The 15043-nt window shown below is 42.9% G+C and overlaps 1 protein-coding gene across 1 annotated transcript in view; it reads right to left on the bottom strand.

Moving 5' to 3' along the window:
- Positions 1–15043, bottom strand: part of RAPGEF4 (Rap guanine nucleotide exchange factor 4) — a 1206373-nt gene that overhangs the window by 965718 nt on the left and 225612 nt on the right. The gene's annotated exons all lie outside the window — the stretch shown is intronic.

Below are 15043 nucleotides of genomic sequence, written 5' to 3'. Positions count from 1 at the left end.
GGAGGTCTAATCATCTGGGCCAAGACTCTACCCGGGCGTTCACTTTCACAATATCTCAAGGTAGCCTGATATTTCCCTATAAACAGAATTTCTTTGTCGGTCGTATCTCCATAGTCTGCAGGGAGTGACAATCACTGTTTATCAATTTCAGGATTTTGGATCAGGAGCTGTCTGGAATCCAATGTCACAAGTTCTTTTTCTATTCTAGCCAAGGTTCTACGCAAGTCACGTAACACCCCTGCGTGTTTGGATATGCATACTCCCTTAAATAAGCCTTAAAGCCCTGCCACAGCATCGCTGCGGAGTCAACAGAGCCGGTGTTGATTTCGAAATATTCTTCTATCGCCTCCCGAATGTTCTTTTGGAATACCTCATCTTCTAATGCTGGATTGGGAAACCGCCACTGCCTCTCGAAGCCTTCAGGGCGAGGTACCTTTAGCGTTAATAATACCGGAGAGTGGTCAGAATACGTTTGCGGGAGCATTTGGATGGAACAACAACAACTAAATATACCAAGGGTAGCCAGCCAATAGTCTATCCGTGTCCACGTGTTATGGGAGCTGGTATAGTGTGAATATTCTGTGTGTTGAGGGTTGTAGGCGCAACCAACATCTATTAAAGAGAATTGTTCTTTTAGGGAGTTTAAAGCCCTGCATGCGCGAGGTTTAGGGTCTGGTGCGCTAGAGGTATTATCTGAGGCTGGATCTGGCGCAACATTAAAGTCTCCCTCAAGCGAAAGCAATATCAGACCAAGTTGCATGAGGAGGGAAAGAAGGGAATAATAAAAGTCAGTGGAGTCTATATTAGGGCCATAAATGCAGACTAGCGCTACCTTGTGCACCATTAGCGTGCCCAGAACCACCATGTATCTGCCCTTGCTATCTCTGATCTCAGAGTGGAAGCAAAAGGAGACCTTTTTGTGTACCAGGATGGCCGCGCCTCTTGCATAGTTGCTATAGTTAGCAAAATATCTATGTGTGCCCCAGCTCGAAGCAAAGCGGTTTTGATCAGCTTTTGGCCAGGTGGATCTCCTGCAGGAAGGCTATATCAATACCATGTCGAAGAAGGTGTTGGATTATTTGACTATTTCTTGAGAGTATCATTTAGGCAGTGAATGTTCAAAGTCACCTCAGACAACACAGAGGGGGCAGAGTTATGTCCTATCTGAGCCATGTAAATACTGACATAGTAAATCCATCTTGCAATAATCGAAGAAGCCTATTACTCTTGACTGCATTAGACTGTGTAACTATCATAATAACAAGGAACAAAAACCAAGCCCCCCCGCCCCTCACCCCCCACCCAGTCTCCCGACCCTTTCTGAGAGGCAAGCCCCACGGTATTGAATAAGAACAATGCTCCAAGTGGAACATTACTACCAAGAACAAATCCTGTAAAAGGCGCAATTCCAAGACCTCGTTTTTTATAGCAATTTCTTTGAGGATTCGCTCAACGCGGTCTAGTCTCTTAAGCATCTGTGTTGTGCCATCTTCGAGATCTGACGTGCGGGATTCCACAACATCCAGGCACCTATCATGTGCCTGAATCTTAACCCCCATGTCTGCCATGTGTTTGTCCAAAGAATCAAATCAAACATCCAGTTCCTTGAAGCCTGCACGCATCTCCTGCACGAAAGAGCCTGTCTGGGTGGTGGATTCATCAGGAGCGGGTGTTTTCTGCCCTCCCTCTGCCATATCGCCAGTTTGGTCCTGTACTGTATCTGACACTTTCTCAAATGGGAGTAGGAGCTGTTTCGGGTCTTTGAGGCCCATGCCGCAGACTAACATTCACCACAGGACTTGGGGAGTAAGTGAGGGAGTGCGGATATTGTAGGCAGGGAGTGCTCAGCACGTCAAAACAACTGGAGACAAGGACAGACTTTCCTGCACCATGTGAAGTGGTGTCATATGTGGCTAGCTGCCCACATGCCAGGGCAGAGGGCAGGCATACAACAGGAAAGTAAGAGTTCTCCCGATGTTTATGAGCTGCAGGAAGTATGGTGGGCCGCCGGTACACAATGCAGACATATGCGTGGCAATTATCAGGAGAGGGGCGAGTGCAGCCTGCTGTCGGCAGTTCGCGCCCCGGCGGTGAGCAGAGCTGAAGTGGGCGCACCCGACAGGGCATATGGGAGGGAGAGCATGGCAGGGAGGCAAGGCAGGGAGCGATATAATCACACCCAGAGCAACCACGCGGGCACCTGCTGCGAGACACACGGCCCTGGCCCTGCGAGCTGCTTTGTATGTGGGTCTGTTCCCCATGGGGATCCGCCCTCGAGCACGTCCATGGGAGGCCAACGGACTTCCCGCTAGTGCTTTGCCGGTATTGCCGGCAAACAGCGGGTCGGCGCTACAGCCCGCTCCCCACCCACTCACCACAAGTGATCGAGCAGAGTCCCCGCCGAACGCGCCACAGCCTACGCAGCCCCTTCGATTCTTCTCAGTTCTTCAGCATGCCGCCATGTTGGATCCAAGGGTGGAGACGCATTCTATGCCAGATCTTCCCAATTCAGGCTCCATTTCGGGTGAGTTTGAGTTCCGATAAATCAGGGAGCTTTCTTCATCCTCAGGCAGTGTAGTCTATGCCTTGGGGCCACGCTGGAAAGTGGGACGATGTCCAATTGCCCAAGTGACCGGAGGAGCTTCAGAGCCGCACGGCCATTTTGCCTGCGGCTTGGCCACACCCCTAATTCCCACATGTAGTTGGAAATATTTTGATACAAAATTGATTCTAATAACAAAGGGTATAGACTCAAGTGGGAGAATGTTATTACCACCGAATTTATAAACACAGTGCTAGATCAGGATGGTATTGTGGGGATTGCTAGACCAGAAGAAGACTTCGGGGTGATATTGAAGACTTCAAATCTATGCCACTCCATTAGCATGGGCCCCAGACTCAGCCACTGCCTAGATGGTTTAATTATGTATGCACCGCTGCACATACAGACACAGAGAGAGAGAGAGAGAGAGAGAGAGAGAGACTTTATTGTTTGGTTAATTTAAACCGTAACAATGTTACGTACAGACATTTTTGTATCTATAATAAAACCATTAGAAACATATAACCTCTTTGTCCTCACTCCAAACCTGACACAGCATGAGCGAAGGGAATACAAGGAGGTACTAGCTTCAAGATAAGTTGTAATTAGGGCAAACGAGTGGGAAAGATAAGGAATTTGCAAGGTGGAGTAAAGATTCAGCAGTCATTTAGAAAATTATTATTCTTCCTTTTTTGACTAATTATGAGAGGTCGAAGGTTGATTCGTCTATAACCTCACACACATGGGTAGAGCATTTCTCTAGCATCTTTGATCCATCCTGCAGTGACCAAGAGACCTGTACCCCTGAAGAAGTACCTTTAGATGAAGCTGCCACCCTTCTAAGTAAGTCCATTGTTGCAAAGAAGTTATCTTGTCAATCAGTAAGTATCTAATGGGTAAAGCACCTGGACCGGATCAAGTCCTAATTGACTTATTAGAGGAAAACATAGAAGGGTGGGCTCACCTGATAACTAACATTATCAAGGCTGCAATTGTAGACCCTTTGCCTCAGTCATTGAAAGAGGCAATTATCATCTCAATTTTTTTAAATGGTAACAGGAACCTCCCAAGCTGCCACCAGCCAATTGTTCTATTGGACAGCACTGCTAAAATCTTAGGAAGAGTAATATTACATAGAATGGAGGATTGGACAGAGCAGAATAAGATTATTTCCAATGTCCAATACTGATTTTGTCCAGGGCTTGGACGGTAGAACTGCACCTGATTATTGGAAAATATGTCAGGGTCAGGAGATGGTTAAATAATTTGGTCTATGGACTTCTCCTGTGCATTTGACATGATCCACAGTTCTAAATTGTGGACATAAAGGAGATGTTGGGCTTTGAAAACCCCATAATTGATCTACTACACCTTTTGACCTGCCACACCTCAGCAAATTTTAATTTGGGACAAACGGCTAACTCACATCTAGTATTAACTCAACACTATGTTAAGGCTAAATCAAGGCCTCTATGCTATTCAACATCTATATTACGAAGCTGACAAATTTCTTAGTAAGGGCAGGGAAAGACGAGCCCCAACTAGGCAACCGTCCAGTTTCAGGACTTCTCTACGCAGATGATGCAATTTTTATCACCAGAACTGCAAATGGCCTTCAAACGTTCTTAGACGCCTTCGGCAATTTTGTGAGTGACCTTGGGCTAACAATAAATTCACCCAAATCTTTCGTCCTGATCTGTGGGCCCAAAATCATGAATACTAAAAGTTTTTACAGTGATGAGGCTGAGGTGGCTCAAGTTCAAAATGTTACTTCCTTGGGCATTCCCTTTGATGCCGCCTCAAACTGGAAATATTTTATTCAACTTAAGGGTCCCCCAATTTCAAAGGTCAGTCAATGCCATTTTTCGTTTTTCCCCCAGACTAAGACACAAACCTGGGAGGAAGTTAGTGTAAATGTTCAGAAGCAAGCGCATTACGATAGATACTTATGGTGCTGTGGTCTGGGGTACGTCAATATGGAGAAGCTACAAAGCATGGAAAGCAGCTTCCTATGAAGGCTGCTGTCTGTTCCACAATCCTCTTCCACTGTCATGTATCACTCTAAGACAGGTATAGGCCACCAGGAGAGCCCCTTGCTAGTATGGTTAAGAGTATGGAGGAGACCAGAGGCAGCTTTCACAATATCTATTATTTCTGATTGCCTGGCGCAAGATAATCGGTTTGCAATTGTGTGGTTAATATACATAAATCAGACACTCACATCCTTAGAGGTCTCGGAGCTTTTCACTAACCTGCATTCCATTAGCAACAACAGAAGTGATTTAGTTAAAAGCCAGTACCTCACTTTTCATCACAAAGCTCGGGTAAATGCAATGCAGAACTCACAGACAACTGGCATCTGCAGGCGACCATACTTGGCTTCAGTTCCCGCATTTTATTTGGTTGCCATTAAAAATATATATCACAGATTCTTTTTTTTTCGCTTCCGACTTAACACCATTCCCTTTGCTAAGGCATCTCCAACACAGGGACCCTGGTTTGCATCACTCTGGTTTCCCTGTAATTAGGGGCGGCTCTAGGCTCATGGCGGCCCTGGGCAGGGAGCGTAGGTAGGGGGCCCCGGAAGAGGGGTCCGGGCGGGGTGGGTCGGAGCGCAGAGGCCAGTGAAGGGGGGGGGGGTCAGGGTGTTAGGAAGTGGAACAGAGCCGGAGGCCGCCAAATCCCTGCCAGGGGCCTCAACGCAAATATATATCCATCCTCAGAGGATTATTATATTAAGGATATATATTGGCGTGGTGGCCCTAGGGGTTTGGTGGCCCTGTGCAGGTGCACAGCTTGCACATGCCTAAGGCCGCCCCTGCTGTAATAAGACACCTCCACAAAGCACTGTACACTTTATGCTGCTTTGCTCATTGCATATTTCGCTTCGGAAACACTTTTACGTGAATTAAATATTAGACATTATAAAGAAGCTTTTAGCTGGCTACAGCAGAGAGAGTTGGCCTTCAAGTTTGTACTGCTGTTCTTAGTTGTATCATGTGTTCTCTGAGTACACGGAAGGGAGATGGAGCATCCATTTAGACTCAGCTGTTTTTATGATTCATCATCGCCTCATATTTTATTGCTTACTTTTAATGTAACTTAGACTGATGTGAATTCATCTCTTTTAAAAGTCTAACATGATCATACAATGGTTCTCTGTATTTGTGCCTGTAATTTACATTAATTTGTGTATACTTTTATGGATGTTTTAGCAAAATCAAGATAATTGACGGACTGATTCATTTTGTTTGAATGTGAATGGCATGTAGCAGTCAAAGGTATTGTTGATTTAATTCACGCAGAAGTCACTCTGTAATTGGTTAATTGTTACCAGGGAGCCACGCAGGGATTAGTGAGATGTCACCATAAGTCGCACTGTCATTGGTCGGTTGTAGGTCGTGCTGTGATTTGTTGACCTTTGCCATAGCTGTGCTTCGATTAGTTGTTTGGTTGTTTCGTTTATTTTTGCGCGATTTGCGCATAATTTGATAGAGAAAAATGGGTGCAGCATTGAAAAAGCCTAAAGATATTAAGGTCCCTATTATAGAAGGTGTGTTATGTTATATATTTTATTAAGCGCGACTGTTACCCTTGGGTGTCCTGGAGCTTACTGCTGTCCTGATGCAGAAAAAGGCTGAGGAAGAGACTAAAACAGCCAGGTTTTAAGAATTTTCCTGAATAACAACAAATCAGTGCTGTTCCTCAGATGCAAAGGAAGCTGGTTCCACGCCTTTGCAGCACTTACCACAAAACATTTCTCACCCCAGCGTGAAATGTTCCTCCCGTAGATCCCCCGCCCCCCCACCCATTTGAAATGATGGAGGACACAGATGTTCATACATGTGCAGTTAAAAGACTAACATGAGCTAACATTTGGTGACAATAATTAGCAATTTCTTTTAGAGGGTACCTTTAATACCAGAAAGCTTCACTACTTGAGAAATGTGGTGTGGAAGAGGACACCTCAACCTAGACCTCCAGAATTTCAGGAAATAAATGAAGGGGATTGGGTAGGTATTGAAAAAGAAAGGAAAATAATGAGTTAGCAGGTTAGAAATACAGGGAACTACTGGTTGGAAGCTAAGAGGGGCATGCACAGAAAGGCATGGATTGAAGACAAATTGCAAGACAAATTGCAAGGTGCAGGTGTATTTTCTGCAATAATTAGTGGGACATAACACAAGAATAAATCTGATGATTCAAAAAATGAGAAACAAAAGAGCAATAAAGAAAATGAGAAAACAAATTCTAGTCAGGAGGATAATTTCTCAAATGAACTATTGGACTCTAGAACACCTTGTTGCATTGATGATGCAGAGGTACCGAGACTCCAGCATAGGATAAGGGTGCAGCAGTAGAACCAAGCACGTTTATGGAAGCAATAGCAATTCCGCAGCCCGAGAGTGCGCTGGCATTATTAGCATTGGCTGGTCCAGCACCTACTTCTCATGTAGTCATCCCAGTTTCAATGGCTATTGTGCAGCCTATATAACCGGAACCAGCAGGAATGAAATCAAATATTGCTAATCTAAATATTGGGTTTGGAGAAATCTTACAGAGCACAATTGATGAAAAAAGATTGCTTTAGTACAATTTCGATAAATTGATATATTTGATCAAAGAAGCAGGTAGGTGCACAATTGAGGCACATGACAAACTTGAGGAATTTTCAGGGGGATGTGACATTGATATGTACAGAAACAAGAATTTGCGCAAAACTTTGGTGATTAGTATATTTTCCTTATTTAGACAATCAAGTCCATTAAATTGTGAATAGGTTTTAAAAAAAGTGTGCAAGTCAAAACCCCATGTTTCTCGTTTACCATGTGCTAAAAAATATATAAAAATGTAATTATGATTACCGGTATAAAGTGCAAATGTGTAATTGCAATAACATGATAGGCATACATTATTTAACAGAGAAAGTTCAACATATCCATTGTTTTGGTCCAGGGTTTCTGAAACTGGTAAAAAAAAAATGCATTAAATCTATCAACGCCTGCAAAGCAATATACAGTGACACTGTTGTATACAGTACTGCAGTAATATATAAAGTGCTATACTCTGTGAAAAGTAAAGTGCTAAGTCTATTGCTAATTCAAACATTTCCCAAGCCAGTTGACTGCTCTAAGTAAATGGTGGCTAAAAAGTAAAAAAGTGTGTAAAAATGATACCGCATCAAAGTCTGTATCTGTATCTTCTCTACCAGCGTCATTTTTGTGTCAGCATGTGCAGAGTAACAAAGTGTTTTGGGGCATATGTATCAAGCCCTTTTCCCGTTTGCATAGGGCCGATTCTCAGAATCAGCCCGTTTGCGAACAGGAAAAGGACTTTTGGGATGTATCATACCAAAAGGACCTAGCAAAATAGGAAATCGCCAAATTTGTGATTCCCTATTTTGCTAAAGCATTTAAGGAATCGCAAATTGAGATTTCTTAAATGCGATGTAACAAGCACCCAAGTTGTGCAATTTCTCCTTAGGAAATCGCAAATTACCACCAACTTCAAGCTGGTGGTAATTAGCGATTTCTTTGAAAAATGCACTTTTTGCCATTTTTCAAAGTGCCATGTGGCGCACATACATGCCTTTAGGGCATGTATGTGCGCCACATGCGCACAAATGTTCATTTCAGGGGTGCATCAGGATGTCCTTATGACACCCTTGCACCCTTGAAATTATTCTCAATTTGCGATTTTCAATTTGCGATTCTCTAATTGAGAATGTCTTCCCATTCATTCCTATGGGCCTCTAGGCCCATAGGAATGAATGGGAGAGTATTCCTTAATTGTGATTCGCAATTTGCTACTCGCAATTAAGGAATGCCAAGGAATCGCTAACTATTTGCGAATTTTTAAATACATCTCGTCTGTGATTCTCAAAAAATCGCTATTTGAGACCCGCAAATAGAGTATTTGATACATATGCCCTCAAGTGCTTTAAATTGCCTTAGAACAGAGCTGCCAAGGATTTTAAAGCCTTGTTACACTATAAGCATGCAGACTCAGGGGACAGTAAAGACTCACGATGCAATAAACAACTGGCTGTGAACTGTGTCTCTTATGACGGCAGGATAGTTAGGATTGTCAACTTGAAACTAATCAAAGAAATTGTTTATGAGTAAAGTAAAAAAAATGACAAACCTTCAACTTTACAATGGAATTGAGTGAAGCTGAAGTAAAGAACATGGGTTTATTAGCTGTACGAGCACACCTCAGAGAGTTAATTGACTGAGAGACTGGAGAGATTTGGGAAAGTACAGAGGTAAATGGAAGAAAAGGAGTTATATTAAAGAAAAAAGATCAATACTGAAAAGAAAGTGATTGTGGTCATGTGTGAGCCTGAAACATTAATTGCTGTGACAGAATTTCCTTTGCAAGAAGTTCAGCGAGAAGCATAAGTGCAAGTTCCTTGGACAAAGCCTGATCTCTATGCATTGATGCAAAATTTTGAAAAGCTGAGAGAGAAACCAAATAAGTGGTACAAAGAGGTTAAAGGACTAGTGACCATTTCAAAACTGCTTTGCATGGATTTGAACATCTTGTTTGAGATTATTGTTCCTAAGGATTTGTGAGGTGAGAGCAAATAGACTGCTACCTAGCCGCACTAAGAGCCTCAAAAAGTAGCTCATAATAATGTCCCTATTGTAATTGTGATATAAAAATACAAAGTAGTGACAGAACATTTGAAACAAAAGGTCTTGGAGAAAGAGGTGTATTGAGCAAAGATTATGAGAGCTACACACGAGCTGGAAGAGCTAATGCATACATACTATGACAGGTTTATGCAAATCTATAGAAAGTACAGTGGAGTTTAAAATCCAGCAAAAGAAGTCTTTACCAGACACGTATCAGCCTTTGTTTTGTGTTTGCATCTGGAGCTTAGTTCTCATATTCAACATCTTGTGATGTGTTTGCAAATGTAGAATATCAACAAGATACTTAAGTATGCCAAATATTGCAGTCATAGCTCTGATGCTAAGCAGAAAAAGATTGTCGAAAATTTGATGATTGCAAAGAAAAAACAACTTCAGAGAAATTGTAAAAATCTGATATCAAATTCAGGTCATGATTCTGTTTTTATTGAAGATGTATATTCTGACGCAAATTTGAATTTTGGGATACAAGGAATGCAAGAACAAGATGTTGGTGTGAAAGAAAATAGGCTGTCTGCACATACTTAAAATGTGATCTACCAGGGTGGTGGTAAGTAAAGAGTATCTCTTGTCCCATATGCTGGAAATTTGGTCATTAAGTGCAAGTGTAGCCAGAACCCAGATCCGATCGATAATGATTTTCTTCCTCACATACAGCATAATGCATATCAAATGACACAGTCTACCGCCTCAGCTCAATTGACATCAATACAGAATGTGCAAAATCAGGGACATTTCAATATGAATATGCTTGTAGCTCCAGTGTGAAAGTAAAACATGAAAAAAGTGCACCATTCAGGGTTTTGGCAGCTGCTTTGATTCTATGTAGCGAATTTTGCAAGTTTACACCAGATGTGAATAATTCACAATGGTAAAGCCTGAGAAGGAAGGGGGATTGCAGGCTTGGTGCAGCTCTAGAAGTAGACCACAGTTGCCCATATTTAGATGGTGGGGTGAATGGCCCATCCCATATTATTTCTGCTCAATACTGGTGCTTCTCGCTATATGATTTGCTCCATGGAGTTCCTAACGTACCCCTCTCTGGAAAAGAAATCCAGTTGTAGGGATTAGGAATAAGCAAATAACTAATCAGGTCTCAGAAAATGTGCCTGTAAAAATTGACTTTATTGAAAATGACCACTAATTAATGTTGTGTGACTCAAGTCCTGTTAATTTGCTTGGCAAGATCAATTATGTGATCTACTGGGCACCAATTGTTGTTGTAATTTCAACACAAGATGAGGATTTAGAGTTTAAATTCAAATAACAAGAATCAAAAGTTCATTTGTTTTCTAGTTCTTACAAAAACTGACCAGCCCCTTGATTTAAAATACACAGTGGAGGAAGAGGTATGGATACAGATAAAGGAATCAGATTAATTAAAAGGGCAACGCAGTAAAGATTACACTACAAGCAGGTGCAGTTTACCCTCAAACACATCAATATACACTTTCAATAGAAGCAGATAAGGTAAAGAAGCCCGTCATAGACAACATGACGGGACAGGAAATTAGAGAGGTGCATGGTAGTTCTTTCAACTCTTCTGTGATGGGCCTTAAAAAAGCAAGTGGCAAATGGAGGGTGGTACAAGATCTTTGAAAGAGAAATAAAAATGCCGTTTAATGCTGTACGGTGATGCTGTAGCATGCCACGATAAGCTGTGGTTGAGGTGATCTCTTAAATATCTATTTTTGAGTCAGTAGGTAAGGAGGTTTTGTCAACTTGGGAAGATAATTGTTTCTCCAAGTGCTTTGAATACCCAAGCTCCTTGTGTGTATACATGAAAGAAGAAGATGTCTGAAACATCGTCAAACAAAAGGAAGAATGAATCTTATTAATTAGAGGATATTAAAGCACAAGCCTATGATGACATCAAGATGTTGGAAGAATCGAGAAGCAAAAGACAGAAAGTAATACAGACTGTATTGTGAAAAGTGATAGTTGGATGTTGGTGATGATGGTAATCGTCAGAGATGAGGGATTTGTAGAAGTTATTTCCTGGTACAATTATATGAGCTAAGATTTATATAAGATATGTGCAAATGAAATGAAAACGTGGTGTTGTGTAGATCTGTTTTCATGGCCTAATGCCAACTAGGCCTCGCTCCATTTTATGAAACATGGTTGCTGTTGCATAATAGTCATTGTGTGTTTATCTTTCTTTTCATTGGCACAGCATACAGCAAAATGTGGACTATTTATTTTTTTGTTCTCAAAGAACTCTGGAGGAAGCCTTTAGATACTTTTCAAGGTTCTTCGGTATTATTCATGTTAGGGGATAGTGCTTGGATGGCGGTATTACATGATGTTTAATAATGCTTACAAGAAGTTGGGTGATTGGTTGAAGGGGGTGGAAGCTCTACTTTGGCAATAACTGCAATTCTTGTCAGGGTGAACCACAAAAGTCGCTAAATTAACCCTCTGGTAGTGTGGCACAAAAGCAGCCAGGCCTATAAATCCCAAACCAATTTGGAAAATAGAGAAAATGTGAATACATAGAATGATACCAGAACAACAAAAATCTGTAAAACCACACATATTGGATTTTAAAGCTTTAAGTAAAAATAATGCCAAGAAGTAGAAAGAGCCAACTTGGGGTTTTGGGTCTTGCTGGACCTGGACAAAGCCACAAGTTCAGGCCAACTGTGATGGAGTGCAAGCCAGGTACATCACCAAGTTTAGCCCGCTGGGAGTATGTCCTTAGTGCGATGTCTGTGTGGCGTTGCTAATGTGAAGCTTTGTGTCTCTTGGCATAGGTTCCAATAAAGCTTTCAGCTGTACGTCAAGGCTTTGTGTAGCTCAGCATCGGTTCCGTTAAAGCTCTCAGCTGTACGGCAAGGCTTTGCGTATCTCAGCTTCGGTTCCGTTAAAACTCTTTGCTGTGTGTCGAGGCTTTGAGGGAGTTTGAGTCGCTTGTTCTCAATTCCGATGAAGCTTTCAGCTGTGCGGTGGGGCTTTGCATTGCTTCGTGTTACATTTGGTGGAACCTTCAGTTAGGCAAGGAGGAGTTCTCTCTAAAGCCAGCCAAGGGTCCAGGGCTGGGGAAGGCACCTCTTGTGGATGAGGGACTCACTCCAGCAGAGGTCAGCAAGGTTCAGGCAGGTCCAGTTGCAGCAGGTCACATGGGCAGTTACAAGGAGGCCTCGGGAGTCTGGCATGTCCCTGCAGCTCAGACAGGAGGCCTCCCAACTGACCCTTGGAGTCACTCAGGTTAACCTGGGATTAAGGTAAGCAGTTCCAGTCTTCCTTGACAGGCAACAAGGCAGTCACCAGCAGCAGGGCAGGCTTCTGGTACCAGGGCAGTCCTTCTTCTGTAATGTCCACAAGTCCTGGAGTTTTCTGATGAGTGGCTCCAGCTGTCCAATATTTATACCTGGTGCCAGTCTTTGATGTGTGGGGATTCCCTAAACAATCCCCACCTCTGGTTCTGGAAAGTTCTTCCCTTGTCAAAGCTCCAAAACGTCTGCAGTGACAAAAGATAGAACAGGCATGGTGTTCTTTGTGTGCATGTGTGAAGCAGAGTCCTTTGCAGCGCAAGTGGGGCTGGATGTGGCTCCTCCCAGTCATCCTGCCAGTTGGGCATATCCTGTCCACTCATCACACAAAGAGTACCTAGAGGTCAAAACATATCTGTCACTCAAAAGCCGAGACCAACACTAGCTCTCAAAAACACAGTTGGCGCACCTTTGAACACATCACCCTGGAAGATACTAATAAGGCAATGTCTACTATGAAATCCGGATCCCCTTTCGATCCCTGTCCCCCTACACTGCTACAAGCAATTGTTAACTAAATAAATCCTGGTATAAATTCCATCATTAATGCCTCTCTCTCCTCAGGAGAGATCCCGCCCAACTGGAAAGTAGCAGCAGTTAGACCCTTACAAAAGGAAGCTATGAAAGATCCAGCCACTCTTACCAACCTACGCCCCATCTCGCTTCTTCCTATTTTATGTAAACTGGCTGAAACTTGCGTAAATAAACAACTGATGACTTATCAGGAGGAGAATGAAATTCTCCACCCATGTCAAGCAGGCTTTAGGACACACCACTCGACAGAAACAGCCCTACTCTCCACCACCGAAACCATCCGTGCTGCATTGGATCAGGGCAAAAGGGCAGTCCTGATCCTTTTAGATCTCTCAGCAGCATTCAATACGGTATCCCATGCTATCCTTTTACACCGCTTAGCTAATGCAGGCATAGCAGGAACCGTGCTCGGGTGGTTAAGAAGTTTTCTGGCACACAGGCGTCAGATTATTATGCTAGGTCAATTCCGCTCCAAAGAGAAAATGCTGACAACAGGGGTCCCGCAGGGCTCAAGCTTGAGCCCTACACTATTTAATCTTTATATGGTCCCCCTGATCAAACTTATCTCCACGTTTGGTATTGACTCAATAGCCTACGCTGACGACACCCAGTTAATCCTAACAATGGATAAAAATATGACGAATGCAGAAAACACCTTGAAAGAATGCCTCTCGGCAGTATTTGCATGGATGACTAATATCATCTAAAATGTAATTCTGCCAAAACAGAAATAATACCTTTCGGTCCTAACAACTGCTTCTCCCCTCAATTCTGGTGACCTAAGGAGGCAGAGGCTCCACCAAATACTATCAATGCTGCAAGAAATCTAGGGGTAAGATTTGACAATACTCTGTCCTTTAACCAACACACCAGAGAGGTAGCTGGAAATTGTTTTAATATTATCAGAGGCCTAAGAAATTTTTTCAAACTGCTCCCTCTAAGTGCCAGAAGGACTGTTGCAGTGGCACTGATCACATCCCGGTTAGACTACTGCAACAGTCTGTATGCAGGGCTCAACAAATCTGCCCTCCAAAGACTGCAGATGGTACAGCATGCCGCAGCTAGACTTGTTCTAGTCTGGGCAAGAACATCCTCAGCCTCTGCTGCGCTAGATACACTACATTGGCTCCCAATTCAAAAGCGCATTCTGTTCAAAGTCCTGACAATTTCCTTCAAAGCTTTCCACCACCAAGGCCCAGCCTACCTCCGAAAATATTTTATACAATATCATCCTGCACGCGACCTGAGATCACCCACATTAAATCTGCTCACCGTCCCAAAGTTCAGGCTGACGACGAAAGGTGGTAAATCCTTATCGGTGATTGGATCAAGAGCATGGAACCCCAATCTCTCCGTGCTGCCAACACAGAAAGAAGCTTCAGGAAACAACTGAAGACATGGATTTACTCACTACCAGACACAGTATGTCGAACCCTTATATGATCCCTTCCATCTCTCGAACGGTCTAGACCTTGTCATCTTCTAGACACAGGAAGCTTAAGCGCCAGGATACTCCTCGGAGTGATAGTGTGCTCTATAAGAACCCAATCACATCACATCACACATCAACTGTGGATACAGACCCCAACACCATACAAATAACACAGTGGGAACAAACAGTGCAAACTGAGTGTGATAATTATTGAGTTAAGACTCAAGGGCATAGGGAAAAATTCCCATCAGAAGCCACACTGTGCCGCCCTCTTTTACATCATTTGGGTACTCCTTGCCCAGGAGGCATAACAAAACAAAGCGGCCGGCCAGATGTTACCAAGTGCAAACACAGATTTGACATAATATCTGTGATCACTACTGATCACAGATATTATGTCAAATCTGTGTTTGCACTTGGTTTTTAAATTTGGGAGACTGGGAGACAACAATAAACCATTAACATCTACCCAGCCTATCCAATTTTAAGTTTTTTTCCACTCACTTTTCACTTATTTTCACACTGCTTTTTCAGTCGCCACATCAACATTGAAAATGTCTGAAAACCTCCCTCTATTGACACATTTTATTCACATTTACAAACA

This window comes from Lissotriton vulgaris, chromosome 2_1 (genome assembly GCF_964263255.1).
Source record: "Lissotriton vulgaris chromosome 2_1, aLisVul1.2, whole genome shotgun sequence".
NCBI lineage: Eukaryota > Metazoa > Chordata > Amphibia > Caudata > Salamandridae > Lissotriton > Lissotriton vulgaris.
Note: the sequence above shows the minus strand (reverse complement) of the source record. Positions and strands in the feature narration are given on the sequence as shown.